Raw genomic sequence first — 20,174 nt, forward strand, 5'->3', positions numbered from 1 at the left:
ATCATCCAAGCCTTTTATCCCTTGGATTGGAAGAGTTTATTGAACCAGTCTTTGTTTTCCACTTGAAGCTTCTTGAACTCTTCATTCAGTACTTGAATGCTCTTGTGGATTGACTCTCTGTGGCTGGAGAGGTTCATGCAAAACATGCCCTCAGAGTCTACACAGCCATGCCCCTGTGCCCAGAGTTAAAACTCTATCGCTGTTTTGCAAGGTGGCATGTCTGATGGACTCTATGTCTGAGAGCAGGCCCCTCAGTGTGAGGGAGGTAGCATTGGTTTGCTTACTTAACAGGCACCCAAGATGGTGTAATTGTCCTAAAGCTTTAGCTGCAGCCACCCAAGCTAGTCCAAATTGGGGGTGCTACCATCCAATACCTGGATTAAAGCTTGCAAAGCCATCTCTTTGATATCATCCAATACTTCTCTGAGGATACCTGCTGCTTGATCATCTGGTAGGCTGTGTTGTCCTTCTCCAGCTAGATGGTTGATTGTCAATTCCGCCTTTGCCTCATTATTAGCATACTCATTGCTATTAGCATAATAAACATTTCCATCCCTCTTCCCACAGGGTGTATTTTGTAAATGACAACAACATAATATATTTTAAATCATAGGTGCCAGAATTTTGAAGCATGCTCGGGGTTCACATCGGTGACCTGAGCCATACGTGCTGCTGGAGCCTGGAAAGCTTCAAGAGCGCTCACGAAAGAGGTATGAAAAGGCAAGCAGCATATAAGTTATCCGCCACGTATGTAGAATGGTGAGGGATAAAGGGGATAGAATTGTTATTAGCCTACGGATACGCTGAAGAAACTTTCCTTAACCCACATGAACTTTCAGAATGGAGAAAATCTGGGGATATACTGTGGGAAGCAGTGTTAGAAGATGATAAGTCAGCAAAGAAACCGAGCAAGCCATGGCGGGTGATGTACAATACACTTCAGCATGTCTCTGAGTGCACAGCAGCAGCTGCGGCTCGGGACGCCTGCGAGGCTGTGCTGCTCCGAACTCGGCATGGGCGCTCCGCCATGGGGAGCAGCCGCGGCGAGCGGCCGCCTGAAATGCTGCGCTGCAGCGGCGGCAGCGGCGGCAGCCCTCGGGGGGGGTCGCCCCCTCCGACACAAGCGCCGCGGGACCGGAGCGCTTCTTCCAGCGGGAGCGCTCTCCCTCCGCCCCGCAGCCGGCAAAAGCTTCAGTGTGAGACCTAACAGCATAATAAATGTGACTCTTGTCAACAAAAGAAAGATTCCTACTGCAAGTAAGAAGCCAGTGATAATAAACAAAGGACACCAAGGACCATTACGGTCAAGACATTTTTCACCTATGTCAAAAGGATTTTTTATTTTTCCTAGCAGAGACTGTAAAAGAGACTTTAAATATCAGAAGCCCAACTAACTCAGTCAGTAGAACATTAAACTCTGAAATTATATTTTGAAAAAATTTAAAAACGTTAAAAATGTGTTAAAGTGGTTGTAGAAGTAAGATGTAATGAGTGTGTTTTTTGTATTTTTTAAACTTTGTTTAGATGTGATAAAAGTAAAAGCAAGCACTGAATTTAAAAGAATTTTTCCACAGGTATACCTTTAAAAAAAACATTTTATGTTTGAGTGCATTTAAGTATAAAAATGCTGCAGCAAATACGTGAAGAAACTTGTTTTAGTTTAGTATTTTAGAATCAGGCCTGTAAGTAAGTTATAGTAAATGCGATATTTTATTTCTATAGTAAGTGTTATCCGTTGCTTAGTTTAAGTTAAATTATCTATTAAGTGCCATTAAATGTTAAATACTGTTAAGGTTGAGTTTTGTTAAATTTATCTCCTGTTAAGTTTAAGTGTTATTAATTTTAAATAAACCTAGATTCTGTTTAAATTATATTAGGTTTAAGTTATGTAGAATTTAAAGTCAGTTAAGTTTTGTTGAAGTTTTGTTAGATTTAAGTGATTTTACATGTAAGTTCTGTTGATTTAAAAATCTGTTAAGTTTAAGTAAAGATAAGTTTAAGTAATGTTAAGTTCTATTAAGTTAAAATATTTTAAGTTTAAGCATTTTATGTCTAGGTACTATTAAGTTTAAGTGATGTTAGATAGATCTATACTTTTATGATAGGCGTTTATTTTTATGACTTGTGTGCGAAGTGTTGTTGTGAACATCAGAGAAACTCTAGTTAAAAAAGGACAATCAGAAGCATTTGTAAGTAGAGCCATTCCTGTTTGAAGTATATCTGCTGTTTGAGAATAGAAAGCAAACTGACCAGACAGTTGACACGGGTGAAACCTGCGCACACGTTACTCCTTTAGCTTATTTTTGTAAGTTGTATTAGCACACCTGAGTTTGGTTTGAGCCTTGTAGCACATAGAATTCTTTTTGTATCTGTTGTATAGCATATCCTATAAATAGTGACAGCCTTTTTGTTTTGTTTCCCTGGCTTAGATCCCTTGTAAGAGAGAAACCTTGCTAGCTGAGAATACTGTTTGAAATACTGTTTAGTTGTTAGAATTGCCTATTTTTGTGCTGCAAAGAGTGTGACACAGTTAGCCCATAGAATTTTGCTTTTCATAAAAAATAAAAACAGGGGAAGTGTTGGGAAATTTAGGAGGCTGGAGATTGGAAAAGTACAAAGCCGTGGTTAATTCCAAGTCCTGCACCTGTGAGATAGCGTGTCCTTGGGCCTAGCTGTAGTAGGATAACAAATAGTGAAAAAGACATGAGAAAAGAGAGATGTAACCCCTAAGGAATGAGGAAGAGTTCATGGTATAGTTTAACCAATAGATTGCTTGGCTTACAGAATATTCATGAGCTTATTATTTGCTGCATAAGTGCTTGATGCTTTCTTCAATAAACTGGACCTGTGATGAACCACCTGGTGTCCTGGTCTCCTTCCCACAACAGAACCCCATAACCACATGACCGTGATGGACCTCCATAACCACATGGCCTTGATGGACCCCCATAACCACATGGCCTTGATGGAACCCCATAACCCCATGACCTTGATGGACCCCGAGGACCTTGATGGACCCCCATGACCCAGATTGACCCCCATAACCACATAACCTTTATGGACCTCCATAACCCCATGACCCTGATGGAACTCCATAACCCCATGATCCTGCTGACCCACCATGACCTTGATGGACCCTCATGACCCTGATTGACCCCCATGACCCCATAGCCTTGATCGACCTCCATAACCCCATGACCCTGATGGACCCCCATAACCACATGGCCCTGATGGAACCCCATAACACCATGACCCTGGTTACTCCCATGATCTTGATGGACCCCCATAACCACATGACCCCATAACCCTGATGGACCCCCATAACCACATGTCCCTGTGCAGGATGTCCATGTGCGGGATGTCCCCGTGCGGGATGTCCCCGTGCGGGATGTCCATGTGCGGGATGTCCGTGTGCGGCACAAAGCCGCCGGCCCCCCACAGGAACACCCGGGGCAGCTGGGCCACCACCAGGAGCAGCGCGTCACCCGCCAGGACGGGGGGGGCAGGACACCGGGGACAAGCCTGGGGGAGAGGGGACACGAGTGAGGAGACCTTGGAGACCTTGGGGACCTTGGAGATGTTGGAGATGTTGGGGTGATGGGGATCTTGGGGACCTTGGGGAGCTTGGGGACACTGGGGACCTTGGAGATGTTGGAGATGTTGGAGACCTTGGGAATCTTGAGGACATTGGGGACTTTGGGAATATGGAGGTTGTTGGGCACATTGGAGATGTTGGGGACCTTTGAGACCTTGGGGACATTGGAGATGTTGGGGACATTGGAGATGTTGGGGTGATGGGGACATTGGAGACCTTGGGGACATTGGGATGATGGGGACCTTGGGCACACTGGAGATGTTGGGGTGATGGGACATTGCAGACATTGGAAAACACTGGGGACATTGGAGATGTTGGGGCAATGGGGACCTTGGGGACCTTGGGGACATTGGAGATGTTGGAGACCTTTGGGACCTTGGGGACACTGGGGGCACTGGGGACATCAGGTGCACTGGGGTGATGGGGCCTTGGGGACCTTGGGGACATTGGAGAACGTTGGGGACACTGGAGATGTTGGGGTGATGGGACCTTGGGGATACTGAGGACATTGGAGACCTTGGGGACATTGGAGATGCTGGGGTGATGGCACCTCGGGGACATTGGAGATGTTGGGGACCTTGAGGACCTTGGGAGTATGGAGGACACTGGGGACATCGGGGATGTTGGAGCAATGGGGACCTTGAGGACCCTGGGGACATTGGGATGATGGGGACCTTGGGGACACTGGAGATGTTTGGGACCTTGGAGACCTTGGGGACCTTGCGAATATGGAGGGTGTTGGGGCCGTTGGGGACATTGGGGACCTTGGAGATGTTGGGGTGATGCGACAGTGGGGACATTGGAGATGTTGGGGTGATGGGACACTGGGGACATTGGACATGTTGGGGTGATGGGGACCTTGGGGACATTGGAAAACCTGGGGGACATTGGAGATGTTTGGACATTGGGGACCCTGGAGATGTTGGGGTGATGGGACACTGGGGACATTGGAGATGTTTGGACATTGGGGACATTGGGGACCCTGGAGATATTGGGGTGATGGCACCTTGGGGACATTGGGGACCTTGGGGACATTGGAGATGCTGGGGTGATGGGACCTTGGGGACATCTGGGGACATTGGAGACCTTGGGGACCTTGGGGACATCTGAGGAGGCCTCGGGGCCATTGTTCTCCCCGAGGCCACTTTGGTGTCCCTCAGCCCATCCTGGTGTCCCCAAGGCCACTCCTGGGCTAGCATTGTCACCCTCGGTGTCCCCAAGGCCGTTCCTGGGCTGGCATTGTCACCCTCGGTGTCCTCGGGCTCCATCTTGATGTCCCTCACCCATTGTCACCATTTCCACCCAAATTTCACCTTTTTAGCCCAATTTTCACCATTTTTCACCATTTTTAACCCAATTTTCACCATTTCCCACACGAATTTTCACCATTTCCCACACGAATTTTCACCATTTTAACCAAATTTTCACCATTTTAACCCATTTTTTACCATTTTAACCCATTTTCACCCATTTTCACCATTTTTAACCCAAATTTCACCATTTTAACCATTTCCCACCCCATTTTTCACCATTTCCCCCAATGTTTTCACCATTTTTAACCCATTTTCACCATTTTAACCAAATTTCACCATTATAACCCAGTTTTCACCATTTGCCCCAAATTTTCACCATTTTTAACCTATTTTCCACCATTTCCACCCCATTTTTCCCCATTTTAAACCCATTTTCCACCATTTCCCACCCCAATTTTCACCATTTTTAACACAATTTTCACCATTTCCCCCCCATTTTCACCATTTCCACCCATTTTTCACCATTTTAACCCATTTTCACAATTTCCACCCAATTTTCCCCATTTCCACCCCAATTTTCACCATTTTAAACCAAATTTTCACCATTTTAAACCCATTTTCCACCATTTCCCCAATATTTTCACCACTTCCCACCCATTTTCCCCATTTTTTCACTATTTTTCCATTTTCTCAAATTTTTCCGATTTTTCCCTCCTTTCCCCTCCCTTTTTCCCCCATTTTCCCCCTATTTTTTTTCTCAATTCCCCCTATTTTTTCCCGTTACCCCAATTTTTCCATTTTACCCCCGATTTTCCCTGGTTTCCCCCATTTTTCCCTGTTTTCCCCCCAATTTCCCCATTTTTCTGCAGTTCTTTCCATTTCTTCACCATTTTTCCCAATTTCCCTCCATTTTCCCCATTTTTCCCTGGGTTTCTCCTATTTTTTCCCCATTTTCCCCACATTTTTCCTGTTTTTTCCTCCCATTTTTCCCCATTTTTCCCTGTTTTTTCCTATTTTTTCCCATTTTCCCCACATTTTTTCCTATTTTTCCCCATTTCCACCCCATTTTTCCCACATTTTTTCCTGTTTTTTCCTCCCATTTCCCCCCCTTTTCCCCACATTTTTTTCCTATTTTTCCCCATTTTTCCCCACATTTTTCCCCATTTCCCTCCGTTTTTTTCCTATTTTTTCCCCACTTTTCTCTGGGTTTTTTCCTAATTTTTCCCCATTTCCCCCCCATTTTTCCCATATTTTTTAAATTTTTTTTCCACATTTTTTCCTATTTTTCCCCCACTTTTCCCGGATTTTTTTTCCTGTTTATTCCTCCCATTTCCCCCCCATTTTTACCTGTTTTTTTCCTTTTTTTTTTTTTCCCATTTTCCCCCATTTTCCCTGTTTTTTTCCTATTTTTCCCCATTTTCCCCCCATATTTCCCACATTTTTTCCTGGTTTTTCCCCATTTCCCCCCCATTTTCCCCTGGATTTTTTCCTATTTTTCCCCCATTTTCCCCACATTTTTTCCACCCATTTTTCCCTGTTTTTTTCCCTGTTTTTTTTCCCCATTCCCCCCATTTTTCCCCCATTTTCCTGTTTTTTCCTCCCATTTTCCACCCATTTTTCTCTCTTTTTTCCTATTTTTTCCCCATTTCCCCCCATTTTTCCCACATTTTTTCCTATTTTCCCCCACTTTTCCTGCCTTTTTTCCTGTTTTTTCCTCCCATTTTCCCCCCATTTTTTCCTGGTTTTTTCCTTTTTTTTCCCCATTTCCCTCCATTTTTCCCTGTTTTTTTCCTATTTTTCCCCATTTCCCCCCTATTTTCCCACATTTTTCCCTGGTTTTTTTCCCTATTTTTTCCCTATTTTTCCCACATTTTTTCCACCCATTTTCCCCTGTTTTTTCCCCATTTCCCCCCATTTTCCCTATTTTTTCCCCATTTTCCCTGTTTTTTTTCCTATTTTTTTCCCACATATTTCCCACATTTTTTCCTCACATTTTCCCCCCATTTTTCCCTGTTTTTTCCTATTTTTTCCCCGTTTTTCCTTTGTTTTACCCCATTTTTTTCCTTTTTTCCCCACATTTTTTTTTTTTGTTTTTTGCCGGTTTTTTCTCCCAATTTTTAAATTTTTCCATTTTCCCCAATTTTCCCATTTTTCCCCCCAATTTCTCTCCCCATTGACCACGCTCTGAGCCTGGAACCTCCCCCTCATTTTCCCTTTGTTTTTCCCCATTTTCCCCATTTTTTTCCCATTTTTTTCCATTTTTTCTCATTTCTTTCCCTGTTTCCCCCCAATTTTTAAATTTTTCCAGTTTTCCCAATTTCTCCATTTCCCCCCCCCAATTTCTCTCCCCGTTGACCACGCTCTGAGCCAGAACCTCCCCCTCATTTTCCCTTTGTTTTCCCTCATTTTTTCCATTTTTTCCCGATTTTCTCTTTTTTTTTCCATTTTTTTCAATTCTTTCCCCATTTTTCCCAATTTCCCCGCAGCTCCGGGGACACAAAATGGGGACTAAAATTGGAAAATTTGGTTTAAAATGGGGGGGAAAGCAGGAAATTTGGTCCAAAATGGGAAAATTTGGTTAAAAATGGGGAAATTTGGTTAAAAATGGGAAAAAATGGGAAAATTTGGGATTTTTGAGAGCCTGGAACGGCCACAGCTCTGGGGACACAAAATGGGGACAAAAATGGGAAAATTTGGGGAAGTTTGGGATTTTTGAGAGACTGGAATGGCCGCAGCTCCTGGGACAGAAAATGGGGACAAAAATGGGAAAATTTGGTTAAAAATGGGAAATTTGGGATTTTAGGGAGGCTGGAACGGGCACAGCTGTGGGGACACAAAATGGGGGGAAAATGGGAAAATTTGGAGTTTTTCATCCAAAAATTTGGGTAAAAAAGGGAAAATTTGGGGAAAATTTGAGAAAAATTTGGGATTCTTTAGAGTCTGGAACGGCCGCAGCTCTGGGGACACAAAATAGGGGAAAAAACCAGAAAATTTGGTTAAAAATGGGGGGGGGGGGAAATTGAAAATTTAGTTAAAATGGGGAAATTTGGGGCAATTTGGGGAAATTTGGGGAAAATTTGGGATTTTTGAGAGTCTGGAATGGCCGCAGGTCTTGGGACACAAAATGGAGACAAAAATGGGAAAATTTGGGGAAATTTGGGGAAATTTGGGATTTTTGAGAGTCCGGAACGGCCGCAGCTCGTGGGACACAAAATGGGGGAAAAATCAGAAAATTTGGGTACACTCCCAGCCCCTCCCAGTCCCATTTTCCCCTCTAAAATCCCCATTTTTAACCCTAAAATCCCCGGATTTTTCCTCCCAGTACAAACCAGTACAAACCAGTACAAACCACTCCCATTTCCCCCTCTAAACCCCCAATTTTTAACCCTTAAATCCCAATTTTTCCCTCGAAAATCCCCATTTTTAACCCTAAAATGCCCAATTTTTAACCCTTAAATCCCCTGATTTTTTTCCCTTTAGTCCCTCCCAGTTTGTCCCAGTCCCTGCCAGTATAACCCAGTCCCATTTTCCCCTCTGAAACCCCAATTTTTAACCCTAAAATGCCCAAATTTTAACCCCAAAGTCCCCGGATTTTTCCCTCCCAGTCCCTCCCAGTATAACCCAGTCCCGTTTTCCCCTCTAAGGCCCCGATTATTAACCCTTAAATCTCCATTATTAACCCTAAAATCCCCAATTTTTAACCCTAAAATGCCCGGATTTTCTCCCCCCAGTCCCTCCCACTCCCCCCCAGTACAAACCAGTATAACCCAGTCCCCTCCCAGTAACTCCCAGTCCAAACCAGTCCCATTTTAAACCCCTAAATCCACGTTATTAACCCTAAAAAAAACCTCGCCATTTTTAACCCTTAAATTCCCACTTTTAACCCTTAAATTCCCGGGTTTTTTTCCCAAAAATCCCCGGATTTTTCCCCCCAGTCCCTCCCACCCCATCCCAGTTTGTCCCAGTCCCTCCCAGTATAAACCAGTATAACCCAGTCCCGTTTTCCCCTCTAAGGCCCCAATTATTACCCCAAAATCCCCATTTTAACCCTAAAATCCCCCCTCTTAACCCTTAAATTCCCGGGTTTTTTTTTCCAAAAATCCCCGGATTTTTCCCCCCAGTCCCTCCCAGTCCCTCCCAGTCCATCCCAGTTTGTCCCAGTATAACCCAGTCCCCTCCCAGGCCCATTTTCCCCTCTAAACCCCCAATTTTTAACCCTTAAATCCCCATTTTTCCCGCGAAAATCCCCAATTTTTAACCCTAAAATGCCCAAATTTTAACCCCAAAATCCCCGGATTTTTTCCCTCCCAGTCCCTCCCAGTATAACCCAGTCCCGTTTTCCCCTCTAAGGCCCCGATTATTAACCCTTAAATCTCCATTATTAACCCTAAAATCCCCAATTTTTAACCCTAAAATGCCCAGATTTTCTCCTCCCAGTCCCTCCCACTCCCCCCCAGTACAAACCAGTATAAACCAGTCCCCTCCCAGTCCCATTTTTCCCCCTAAAATCCCCATTTTAACCCTTCAATCCCCAATTTAACCCTTCAATCCCAGGATTTCCCCCCCCCAGTACAAACCAGTATAACCCAGTCCCCTCCCAGTGCCTCCCAGTCCAAACCAGTCCCACTTTTAACCCCTAAATCCACGTTATTAACCCTGAAAAAAAAATCGCCATTTTTAACCCTTAAATTCCCACTTTTAACCCCTAAATTCCCGGTTTTTTTCCCCAAAATCCCCGGATTTTTCCCCCCAGTCCCTCCCAGCCCATCCCAGTTTGTCCCAGTCCCTCCCAGTATAACCCAGTCCCGTTTTCCCCTTTATCACCCTGATTTTTAACCCTTAAATCTCCATTATTAACCCTTAAATCCCCATTTTTACCCCATAAATCCCCGGATTTTTTCCCTTTAGTCCCTCCCAGTCCCCCCAGTCCATCCCAGTATAACCCAGTCCCCTCCCAGTCCCATTTTCCCCCTAAATTCCCCATTTTTAACCCCAACATCCCCGGATTTTTTCCCTTTAGTCCCTCCCAGTCCCTCCCAGTCCATCCCAGTTCAAACCAGTTTGTCCCAGTATAACCCAGTCCTCTCCCAGTCCCATTTTCCCCTCTAAAATCCCCATTTTTCCCCCCTCAAATCCCTAATTTTTGACACAAAACCACCAGATTTTCACCTCCCAGTCCCTCCCAGTCCATCCCAGTTTGTCCCAGTCCGCCCCAGTCCCCACGCCTGCGCACTGGAGCCGCGGGGGGCGGGGCCTCGACAGGGCCACGCCCATCTGGGGGAGGGGCCCTGGGGGGGGAGGGGCGGTAGCGGCCCCAGGGCTGAGCCCGCGCAGGGCACTGTCCCAAAATGGGGACAAATGGCACCAAATGGCACCAAATGGCACCAAAGGGGAGCCGGGGGGTGCCAGGGGTGCCAGGTGTCCCTGCGTGGCACCAGAGTGGCACCGAGTGGCACCAAAGTGGCACTAAAGGGACAAAAAATGGCACCAAAGTGACAAAAATGGCACCAGAGTGGCACCAAATGGCATCAAAGTGACAAAAAATGGCACCAGATGGCATCAGGTGGCACCAAAGTGGCACCAAAGTGACAAAAAATGGCATCAAAGTGGCACCAGCGGCATCAAAGGGACATCAGATGGCATCCAGGTGGCACCAGGTGGCACTGAATGGCACAAAGTGCCACTAAAGGGACATCAGGTGGCACCAAATGGCACCAGAGTGGCACCAAGTGGCACCAAAGTAGCACCAGATGGCACCAAATGGCGCCAAATGGCACTAAGGTGGCACTAAAGGGACATGAAGTGGCACCAGGTGGCACCAAATGGCACCAGAGTGGCACCGAGTGGTGCCAGGTGTCACCTGAGTGGCACCAAAGTGGCACCAAATGGCACCGAGTGGCATTAGAGTGGCACCACGTGGCACTAAAGTGACATCAAATGGCACCAAATGTCACCCAGGTGGCACCAAAGGCACAAAGAGTGGCACCAGGGTGACACCGAGGGGCCACAAAGTGGCACCAACCCCCCCAATGTCCCCAAAGTGTCACCAGAGTGTCACCAAAGTGTCCCCAATGTCCCCAATGTCCCCAATGTCCCCCCAATGTCCCCCAATGTCCCCCAATGTCCCCCCAATGTCCCCCCAATGTCCCCAAATGTCCTCAAATGTCTCAAAATGGCCGCCAAATTTTAGGGACAATTTTGGGGACAATTTGGGGACATTTTCAGGATATTTGGGGACATTTTAGGGACAATATTGGAGTTGAATTTTTGGCAAATTTGGGGACAATTTTGGGGACAATTCTTGGTTATTTTGGGGACAGTTTGGGGTCAATTTTCAGAATATTTGGGGACATTTGGGGACAATTTTCGGACATTTTGGGGTCAATTCTGGGGACAAATTTGGGGCATTTTGGGGCCATTTGGGGGAAAATTTGGGGCCAATTCTGGGACTGTTGGGGTCAATTTGGGCATTTTTGGGGCAAATTTGGGACATTTGGGACATTTTGGGGACATTTGGTGTCATTTTTGGGGTAAAATTTAGGGGAAAATTGGGACATTTTAGGGACAATTCTGGGGGAAAATTGAGGAAAACTTGGGGCAAAATTTCGGGACAAATTGGGGAAATTTTGGGACAATTTGGGGACAATTATGGGGAAAATTTGAGGTCAACTTTGGGGGCATTTTGGGGCATTTGGGGACAATTCAGGGTCAATTTGAGGCAATTTTGGGACAAATTTGGGTCATTTTGGGGACATTTGGGGAAATTTGGGGGACAGTTTTGGGGATTTGGGGGCATTTGGGGACAATTGAGGACATTTGAGGGGCAATTTTGGGATATTTTGGGGTCCATTTGGGACATTTTGGGGTGAATTTTGGGGAAACTTGGGGGCATTTCGGGGTCATTGCAGGAATTCGGGTGAGTTTGGGTCATTTTGGGACATTTGGGATTTTTGGGGGAATTTTGGGATTTTTTGGGTTCACGCACAGCAGGGTCAGTGCCAGGAGTTCAATTTGGGGTTTTGGGGAATTTCTGGGACTTTTTGGGGTAAATCTTGGGGGTTTGGGGTCATTTGGGGACATTTTTGGGTTCAGCATCGGGGGGGAGTTTGGGGTGAATTTGGGAAATTTTGGGGTAAATTTTGGGGTGAATTTTCAGATATTTTGGGGTGAATTTTGGGATGCTTTATGACATTTTTGGGGTGAATTTTTGGGTAAATTTTGGGGTTTTATGGGGGTGAATTTAGGACATTTTGGGGTAAATTTGGGGGGTTTTGGGGTGAATTTGGGGGTTTTTGGGTCACTCTCAGCACGGTCAGCGCTGGGAGGTGAATTTGGGGTGAATTTGGGATTTTTGGGGTGAATTTTGGGGTGAATTCGGGATATTTTGGGGTGAATTTTTGGGTGAATTTGGGATTTTTGGAGATAATTTTGGGGTAAATTTTGCGGTGAAATTCGGATTTTTGGGGGGTAATTTTGGGGTGAATTTCAGGGTAAATTTGGGATTTTTGGGGTGTATCTTGGGGTGAATTTTTGGGGAAATTTTGAGGGCTTTGGGGATATTTTGGGGTGAATTTTGGGGTTTTTGGTCACTCACAGCAGGGTCAGCATCGGGAGGTGAACTTGGGAATTTTGGGGTAAATCTTGGGGTGAATGTTGGGATTTTTTGGAGATAATTTTGGGGGGAATTTGGGACTTTTTGGGGTAATTTCAGGGTCAATTTGGGATATTTTGTGGTAACTTTGGGGGTAATTTTGGGATTTTGGGGTGGATTTTGGGGTAAAGTTGGGCCATTTTTGGGTTGGATTTTGGGGTGAATTTGGGACTTTTTGGGACATTTTGGGGTAAATTTCAGGGTGAAATTCGGATCAGGGAGCTGGAATGGGGCAAAACCTGGGGAAATTGGGGAATTTTGGATGAAAATTGAGGAAAAATTGGGAATTTGGGAGAAAATGGGAAAATTAGGGAAATTTTGAGGGAAATTTGGTGAGAAAATGGGGAATTTTGTAGGAAAATGGGAAATTTGGGGGATTTTGGGGAGATAAAATTGGGGATTTTTGGGGAGGAAAATTTTCGGGGAATTTGGGAGATTTTGGAGGAATTTGAAAGGAATCAGGGAGAAAATGGGAAATCTTGAGGAAATTTGGGGAGGAAATGGGAATTTTGGGGAAATTTGGGGGAATTTTGGGAAGAAAATGGGGAATTTGTGGGGGAAATTTGGGGGGAAATTTGGGGAATTTTGGGGGGTCCTGGGGGGGTTTTGGGGAGTCCAATATTTGGCGATTTTGGGGGGTCCTGGGGAGGATTTGGGGGCCCAATTTTGGGGTTCAAGGGGGGATTTTGGGGTAACGGGGTGGGGGAGGGGTCCCAAATTGGGGGAATTTGGGGAATTTTGGGTCTCAAATTTGGGGATTTTGGGGGGTCCCAAGGGAGTTTTGGGGGGGTCCCAAATCTGAGAGATTTGGGGATTTCGGGGTCACAAAGTTTAAAAAATATGCCCCAAAAAATCGGAAAATATAACCCAAAAAATAACCCAAAAAATCTCAAAAAAAAGTAAAAAAAAGATCAAAACAATGGCCAGAATATCCCAAAATATGCGAAAAAAATCCCCAAAATTTTAAAAAATATCCCCCAAAAATACGAAACTATAACCCCCCAAAAAATCGGAAAATATAACCTAAAAAATCCCCAAAAAATAACCCAGAAAAATCTCAAAAAAACCCCCAAAAAATCGAGAAAAATACCCCAGAATATCCCAAAAGGACCCCAAAAATGTTTTGAAGTCCCCTAAAAATTTGGAAAATATAACCCAAAAAATCCCCCCAAAAATAACCCAGAAAAATATTAAAAAATATTGCAAAAATACCCCAAAATATCCTACAAAATCCCCAAAAAATTAAAATAAAATATCCCCCAAAAAAGCGAAATTATAACCCCAAAAAATCGGAAAATATAACGAAAAAAATATCAAAAAAATAACCCAGAAAAATCTAAAAAAAACCAAAAAAATCGAAAAAAATACCCCAAAATATCCTAAAAATTCCCCAGATTTTTTTTTTTAAATCCCCTTAAAAAATTGGGAAATATAACCAAAAAAATCTCAAAAAATAGCCCAGAAAGTCTAAAACACCCCCCCCCCCAAAAAAAAGGAAAAAAAATACCCCAAAATCTCCTAAAAAGTCCCAAAAAATTAATATCAAATATCCCCCAAAAATGGGAAAATTAACCCCAAAAAATTCCCCAAAATGTGTTAAAAAATCCAAAAAACAATCCGAAAAAATCCCAAAAAATATCCCCAAAAAATAAAAAAAAACCCTAAAAAATTCCCCAAAATTCCCCTCAAAATTCCAAAAAATAACCTTTAAAATCCCCCCCAAAACCTCAAAAGAATCCCAGAAAATAAGCCAAAAGTTCTTTAAAAATCTCCCCCCCAAAAAAAAAAAAAAAAAAAAATCCCAAAAAATCCCCTCAAAAATTCGCCAAAAAATTCCCCAAAATACTAAAAAAAAAAAAAAAATGTGGAAAAAATCCCCCAAGAAAGCCACAAAAAATCCCCCGAAATTCCTGGGAAATTAAAAACAATCCCCCCAAAAAATCCTAAAAATTTCTCAAAAATCCCTCAAAAAATTCCCCCAAAATCCTGAAAAAAATCCAACAAATTTCACAAAAATTTTGGGCTCCAACTCCCATTATAAATCCAGAAAAATTCCCCTGAAAACCCCAAAAATTACAAAAAAAAAATTTAAAAATTAACCCTGAAAAGTTCCCCAAAATTCCCAGAAAATTAAGAATTTAAAAATCAAAACATTCTCACAAAACCCACAAAATACCCAAAAAATCCTCAATACAACCAAACAAAAAACGCCCAAAACCCACGAAAAATGCCCAAAAAACTCCTCCAAAAACTCAAAAAACCCCCCAAAAATACAAAAAATCCCCTAAAACAGTCCAGAAAGAAAAAAAAATAAATAAATAAATAAAGAAAACCCCAAAGAGCCCAAAGCCCCCTCAAAAAAAACCCTAAAAAGACCTCAAAAAAACACCCTAAAACAGAAAACAAAACCTAAAAACTCCTGAAAAACACCTTTAAAAGGCCTTTAAAAAGCCAAGAAAACCCCCAAAACGACCCCAAAACCTCAAAAAAAATCCTAAAAAAGAAACAAAAAACCCCTATAAAACACCTGAAAAAGTCCTAAAAAACCCACAAAAACTCTAAAAAGAAACCAAAAAAAACACCAAAAACCTCAAAAAAACCTAAAAAATAAACGGAAAAAGCCCCTAAAAATGCCTAAAAAATTCCTAAAAAACTCCACAAAAATCCCTGAAAAACCCCCAAAAACTCCTAAAAAAACAACGGAAAAAAACTCTAAAAACCACCTTGAAAGAGTCTTAAAAAAAACCCACAAAAAAAACCCCTAAAAAAACCCCTAAAAACAAACGGAAAAGAAACCTAAGAAATGCCAAAAATCGGCCTTAAAACAACCCCAAAAACGCCTCAAAAAAACCTTAAAAAACTCTAAAAAAACACCAAACCCCACAAAAAATCCTAAAAAAAAAAAAAAAAGAAACTGAAAAAAAACCCTAAAAAAACCCTAAAAATCCTAAAATAAACTAAAAAAACCCCAAAAACCTCAAAAACACCCTAAAATCAAATAGAAATAAACCTAAAAAAGGGGATTTGGGGCTGAATTCAGGGACTCTGGAGCCGATTTTGGGGCTTATTTTGGGATTTTAGAGCCGATTTTGGGGCTGATTTTAGGGCTAAACCTGGAGAATTTGTGGCCAAATTTTGGGGATTTTGGGACCGGATTTTGGGGCCAAATTTGGGGATTTGAGAGCCAATTTTGGGGTCAAATTTGGGGCCAAACTTGGGGATTTTGGGGCCAAATTTGGGGCCAATTTTTGGGCTGAATTTGGGAACAAACTTGGGGATTTGGGGATATTTTAGGATGGATTTGGGATATTTTAGGTTATTTTGGGATATTTTAGGGATATTTTAGGATGGATTTCGGATAATTTAAGATGGATTTGAGACATTTTAGGATCATTTGGGACATTTTAAGGATATTTTGAAAATATTTTAGGAAGGATTAAGGATATTTTAGGGCGGATTTTGGAGACTTTAGGATAATTTTGAATATTTTTGGCTCCTTCTATGGGGCGCTCTCTTCTCAGCAGCCGAGTGATCCAGTCCCATTCTGTCATCCATTGCAGGACCCTGGGCACTGACTTGCTTGTCTCCACCTTTGCAGACGATGTCAATAATGCTTCCTGTAAGTCCACTGAATTAACCAGGTACCAGTCCATGGTAGTCCCATGGTACTTTTTCCATGGGAAGCCTAATGGTGGCAGGCTCTCAACCGTTCACTTCAGTAATTCTGAGACGGCCTTTTTTGATCAACACAGCCAATTGTTTGATTTTTGAGAATATTGTTCTTTTATGTTGTAGCGGTGGTGACAGCCATTCCAATACCCGTATCTCCCCCGTTTTGTTCTCGCATTGGGAGAGAGCGCCAAGTAGGTGACAAGGACTATTCCAAGCGGTGAGGTCAGTAGGGCAATCTAGCTGTCGACAGGACACATATCCTTGTTGTACACAATTACTGATTTGCTGTAGGGCGGTGTGCTGTTCCTTGGTGAGGCATACAGGGGTAGTGGGGTCAGTGCCCTTTAACAAGGGTCGTAGGGTCTCCAACAAGTGATTTGGTATTCCCACAATGGGTTTTAGCCACTGCAAGTCTCCTAGCAACTTTTGAGCATCATGCAAAGTCTTAATGTCCAAGTGCAGTTCTTATTTTTGGGGTACCACTGTTTGGTCCAATAAAGTCCATCCCAAATACTTCCATGGTTTCGTGGTCTGAATTTTCTCTGTGGCAATAACAAGTGAATATGCTGCAAGAGTGTCTCTGATGCTGTCAGCCTGCAAAGGGGAAAATGGCTGTTGCTGTGCAAACAAAATATCATCCATGTAATGATATATTATGGTAGCTGGCCGCTGCTGACGCAATGGCTGTAATGCGGCATCAACATAAAGCTGGCACAACATGGGGGAATTGCGCATCCCCTGCGGCAATGACGTCCACTCAAATCTTTTGTCTGGTTCCCCACAATTTATTGCTGGTACGGTAAAGGCAAACCTTTTCATGTCATCGGGATGCAGCCCAATAGTGAACAAACAATCCTTTAAGTCGATGATTAGAAGTGGCCAATCTTGAGGTATCATGGCTGGATTTGGAAGACCAGGCTGCAAGGCCCCCATCGGTTCCATCTGGTCATTCACAGCTCATAGATCGTGTACCAGGCGGTATTTTCCTGACTTCTTCTTAATCACAAAAATGGGCGTGTTCCACGGACTCGCTGAGAGTCGCAAATGTCCTTGCGTGTATTGTTCCTTCACCAATTCATGGGCGTGCATAAGACTCTCCCCTTTCAAGGGCCACTGCTTAACCATCACCGGTGTATCTGTTTTCCAGGTGAGTGGAATGGGGAAAGTCCAAGCAATGGCAATTACCCCAAAGGGTGGTGATTGGTCAACACCACCCCCAGCTGTGTTAAAATGTCCCTGCCAATCAGGCAAGAGACTGTAGGAGGCAACTGAACAACTGAGAACACAACAGATACCTGTTGCCCATCAATGCGCACTGACACAGGCGGTGTTCTGCTTGCCGAGGTAAGTCCTCCTTCTCCTGTGAGCATGTTTGTTGATGGGAACAAGGGCCAATGCTGTGGCCATGCTTCTGGAGATATAATGCTGGTGTCTGCTCCCGTATCCAATAGTCCATAAAGGGTTATACTCTGACGTCCATGGGTGATCTCAACTCTCTGTTTTGGCCTCTCCTGTAGATCTACAGTCAGGACTGTAATGCTGGTGGAGCCAAAACCCTTTCCATCACGCTTCTGTCCAGTAAGCGATGGAATACCCGATGTCATCTGAGGTAACGGTACCAATTGCGCAACGAATTGACCTTATGTTATCTTTAGCGGGGGATAATGGATGTAAGCCATGATTTGTATTTCTCCTGTATAGTCTGCATCTATGACCCCAGGCAATACAAATAGTCCCAGCATGGACATCGAGGAGCGTCCTAGTAAAGATGCTCCACATTTTTGTCCTTGTAGCATGAGAGGACCGTTTACTCCAGTTGGTATCCTTTCAGGCCGGTTCGTCATTAACGTGACATCTACTGCTGCTGATATGTCCAAGCCGAGGCTCCCTGCTGCTGCTGGCTGCAGAAAGGAGGTGGCGCTGATGTCATGGCGGCAACTTGTGTCTGGGCATGGACGGCAATCGCGCTCCACCGCCCATTTCCCGATCGGCGCCGGCAAGCCGTAGTGTTTTGGGAGCTAGATTGGCAGCTTTGGCACCACACGCCAGTCGCTCTGCATTCTCGGCGCATGTGTCCCCGATTGCCACATCGGTAGCACATGAGGTGTGATCTCGAGCCTCCCTGCGTGACTGCCATTGAGCCGTTTCGGAGAGGAGCAAGAGCAGCTAACACCTGATTTTGAGTGGATTCTGCTTGCTTTTGCAGCCCTAATCCTAATTCCTTTAAGGCATCTAATAAAAATGCCTGTGAGGCTATTGGCTGTAATGCCATTCGCTCTAGTGCTTCCTCAATGGTCCAATTTGCTCCCAGAGTGGCTAGCACCCTTTGCGTGGCCGGATAGCTATTTTGTAAGGTGCACTGCTTCAATAGCGCCCCCTTCATTTATTCTGCGACTCCCGCCCGGCCTATGGCCGCAGCTGCTTTGTCAATAAAACTCCCAAATGATTCCTCTCTACCTTGTTTTATGCCCATGTACGCCGGCAGCCCTCCTGGCTCTTTAACCCTCTCTATGGCAGCACGTACCAACCGCATGGCTTCTCTAAGCTTATCTGCTCCTGCTATCATCTGTGCCTCCGTGTGCAAGTATGCCCCTAAGCCCATGAGCTCATCTATCGTCACTCCATGCAGCGGATCCCCCTGAGCTCGCTGTGTCACAACTGACTCATTAACCAAGGCTTGCCAATGCGCATTAAACAACAATTGCTGATGCTGAGTAAATATTACCCGTACTATTCCCCTCAAGTAATTTGGGCACAAAATCTGCGTATTAAAGAGATAATCCAGCATCTGCCTAACAGGTTCGCTTTTTACACCGAACTGACTAACTGTGGACCGCAACTGGGATAACAACTTCCAGTCTAAAGGAGTGTACTCCGCCAGATCCTGTGTGTGGTTCCCCTGAGCATCCTACTGTGGCGTGTATGTAACCGGACAGGCAAGAGCAGAAGCGGCCTCCATTGCCTCACCATCCCCCGTTTGCATTGTCTCTTTTGCCAGAGCAGCCCAAGCCTCTCTCCTCTGTTTAGCCATCTCCTCCCACAGGTCACTGAGTGCCCCGGGATAGGATCTGACTCTCCAAGAGTTCTGCGCTGTTGGCGCTTCTGCACAGGCCATTCGGGTGGGGGAGGCGGCAGGCTCAGCTCGCTCTCTCTGCCGTCCTCCAACTCGTCCTTCTCCTCCGTGCAGATGGCCCCCCCGCGCCTGTAACAAGATCCTCCATACCAAACTGTTGTAAACCCTTGGTATTAACACCTTGTTTACTGAAGGCGCAAGAGGATCATCCTCACGACCATACCCTATATTCCTCTTATGAGCTTCTGTCACCCTTTCTGCTGCCTTGCACTCAGAGACATGTTGAAGCAGTGTATTGTGCACCACCCACCATGGCTTGCCCAATTTCTTTGCTGTCTTATCATCTTCTAACACCGCTTCCCGCAGTATATCCCCAAATTTTCTCCATTCCGCAAGCTCATGGACCGTATGTGGGTTAAGGAAAACCCCTTTAGCATAGCCGTAGGCTAACAACCCTGGTAGCTCCTTTTGTAGATCTATCCCCTTTACTCCTCGCCTTTCTAAATACGCGGCTAAAAGATCATATGCTGCTTGCCTATCCATACCTATTCGTATACGTCAGCGCTGTTGCGGCTTTCCAGGCTCTGGCAGACACGTATTGCCCGAGTCACCGATGTGAACTTCAAGGGTGCTTCAAAATTCTGGCACCGTTCCGGCTGCGATCAGGACCCAACTTCAACTACCCTCGACCGTGGCGTGTCCTCCCCCGTTTTCTTTTTCAGCAAGACACGGAGGCAGACGTCAAAAGAAGGAGACCAGGACACCAGATGGTCATCAACAGGTCTAATTTATTGATTGATTTGGCAACCTAAATACAGTACATAATGAGCATCATACATATTGAAAAAGTTGAGCTCAGGGTTGGCTATTCAGCTACATGTCAACCCCGCATAATTTAGCCTTTAGCTACATTCCTGTGGTTAGCAAGAA

The sequence above is a fragment of the Melospiza melodia genome, unplaced genomic scaffold, assembly GCF_035770615.1.
Source record: "Melospiza melodia melodia isolate bMelMel2 unplaced genomic scaffold, bMelMel2.pri scaffold_28, whole genome shotgun sequence".
Taxonomy (NCBI): domain Eukaryota; kingdom Metazoa; phylum Chordata; class Aves; order Passeriformes; family Passerellidae; genus Melospiza; species Melospiza melodia.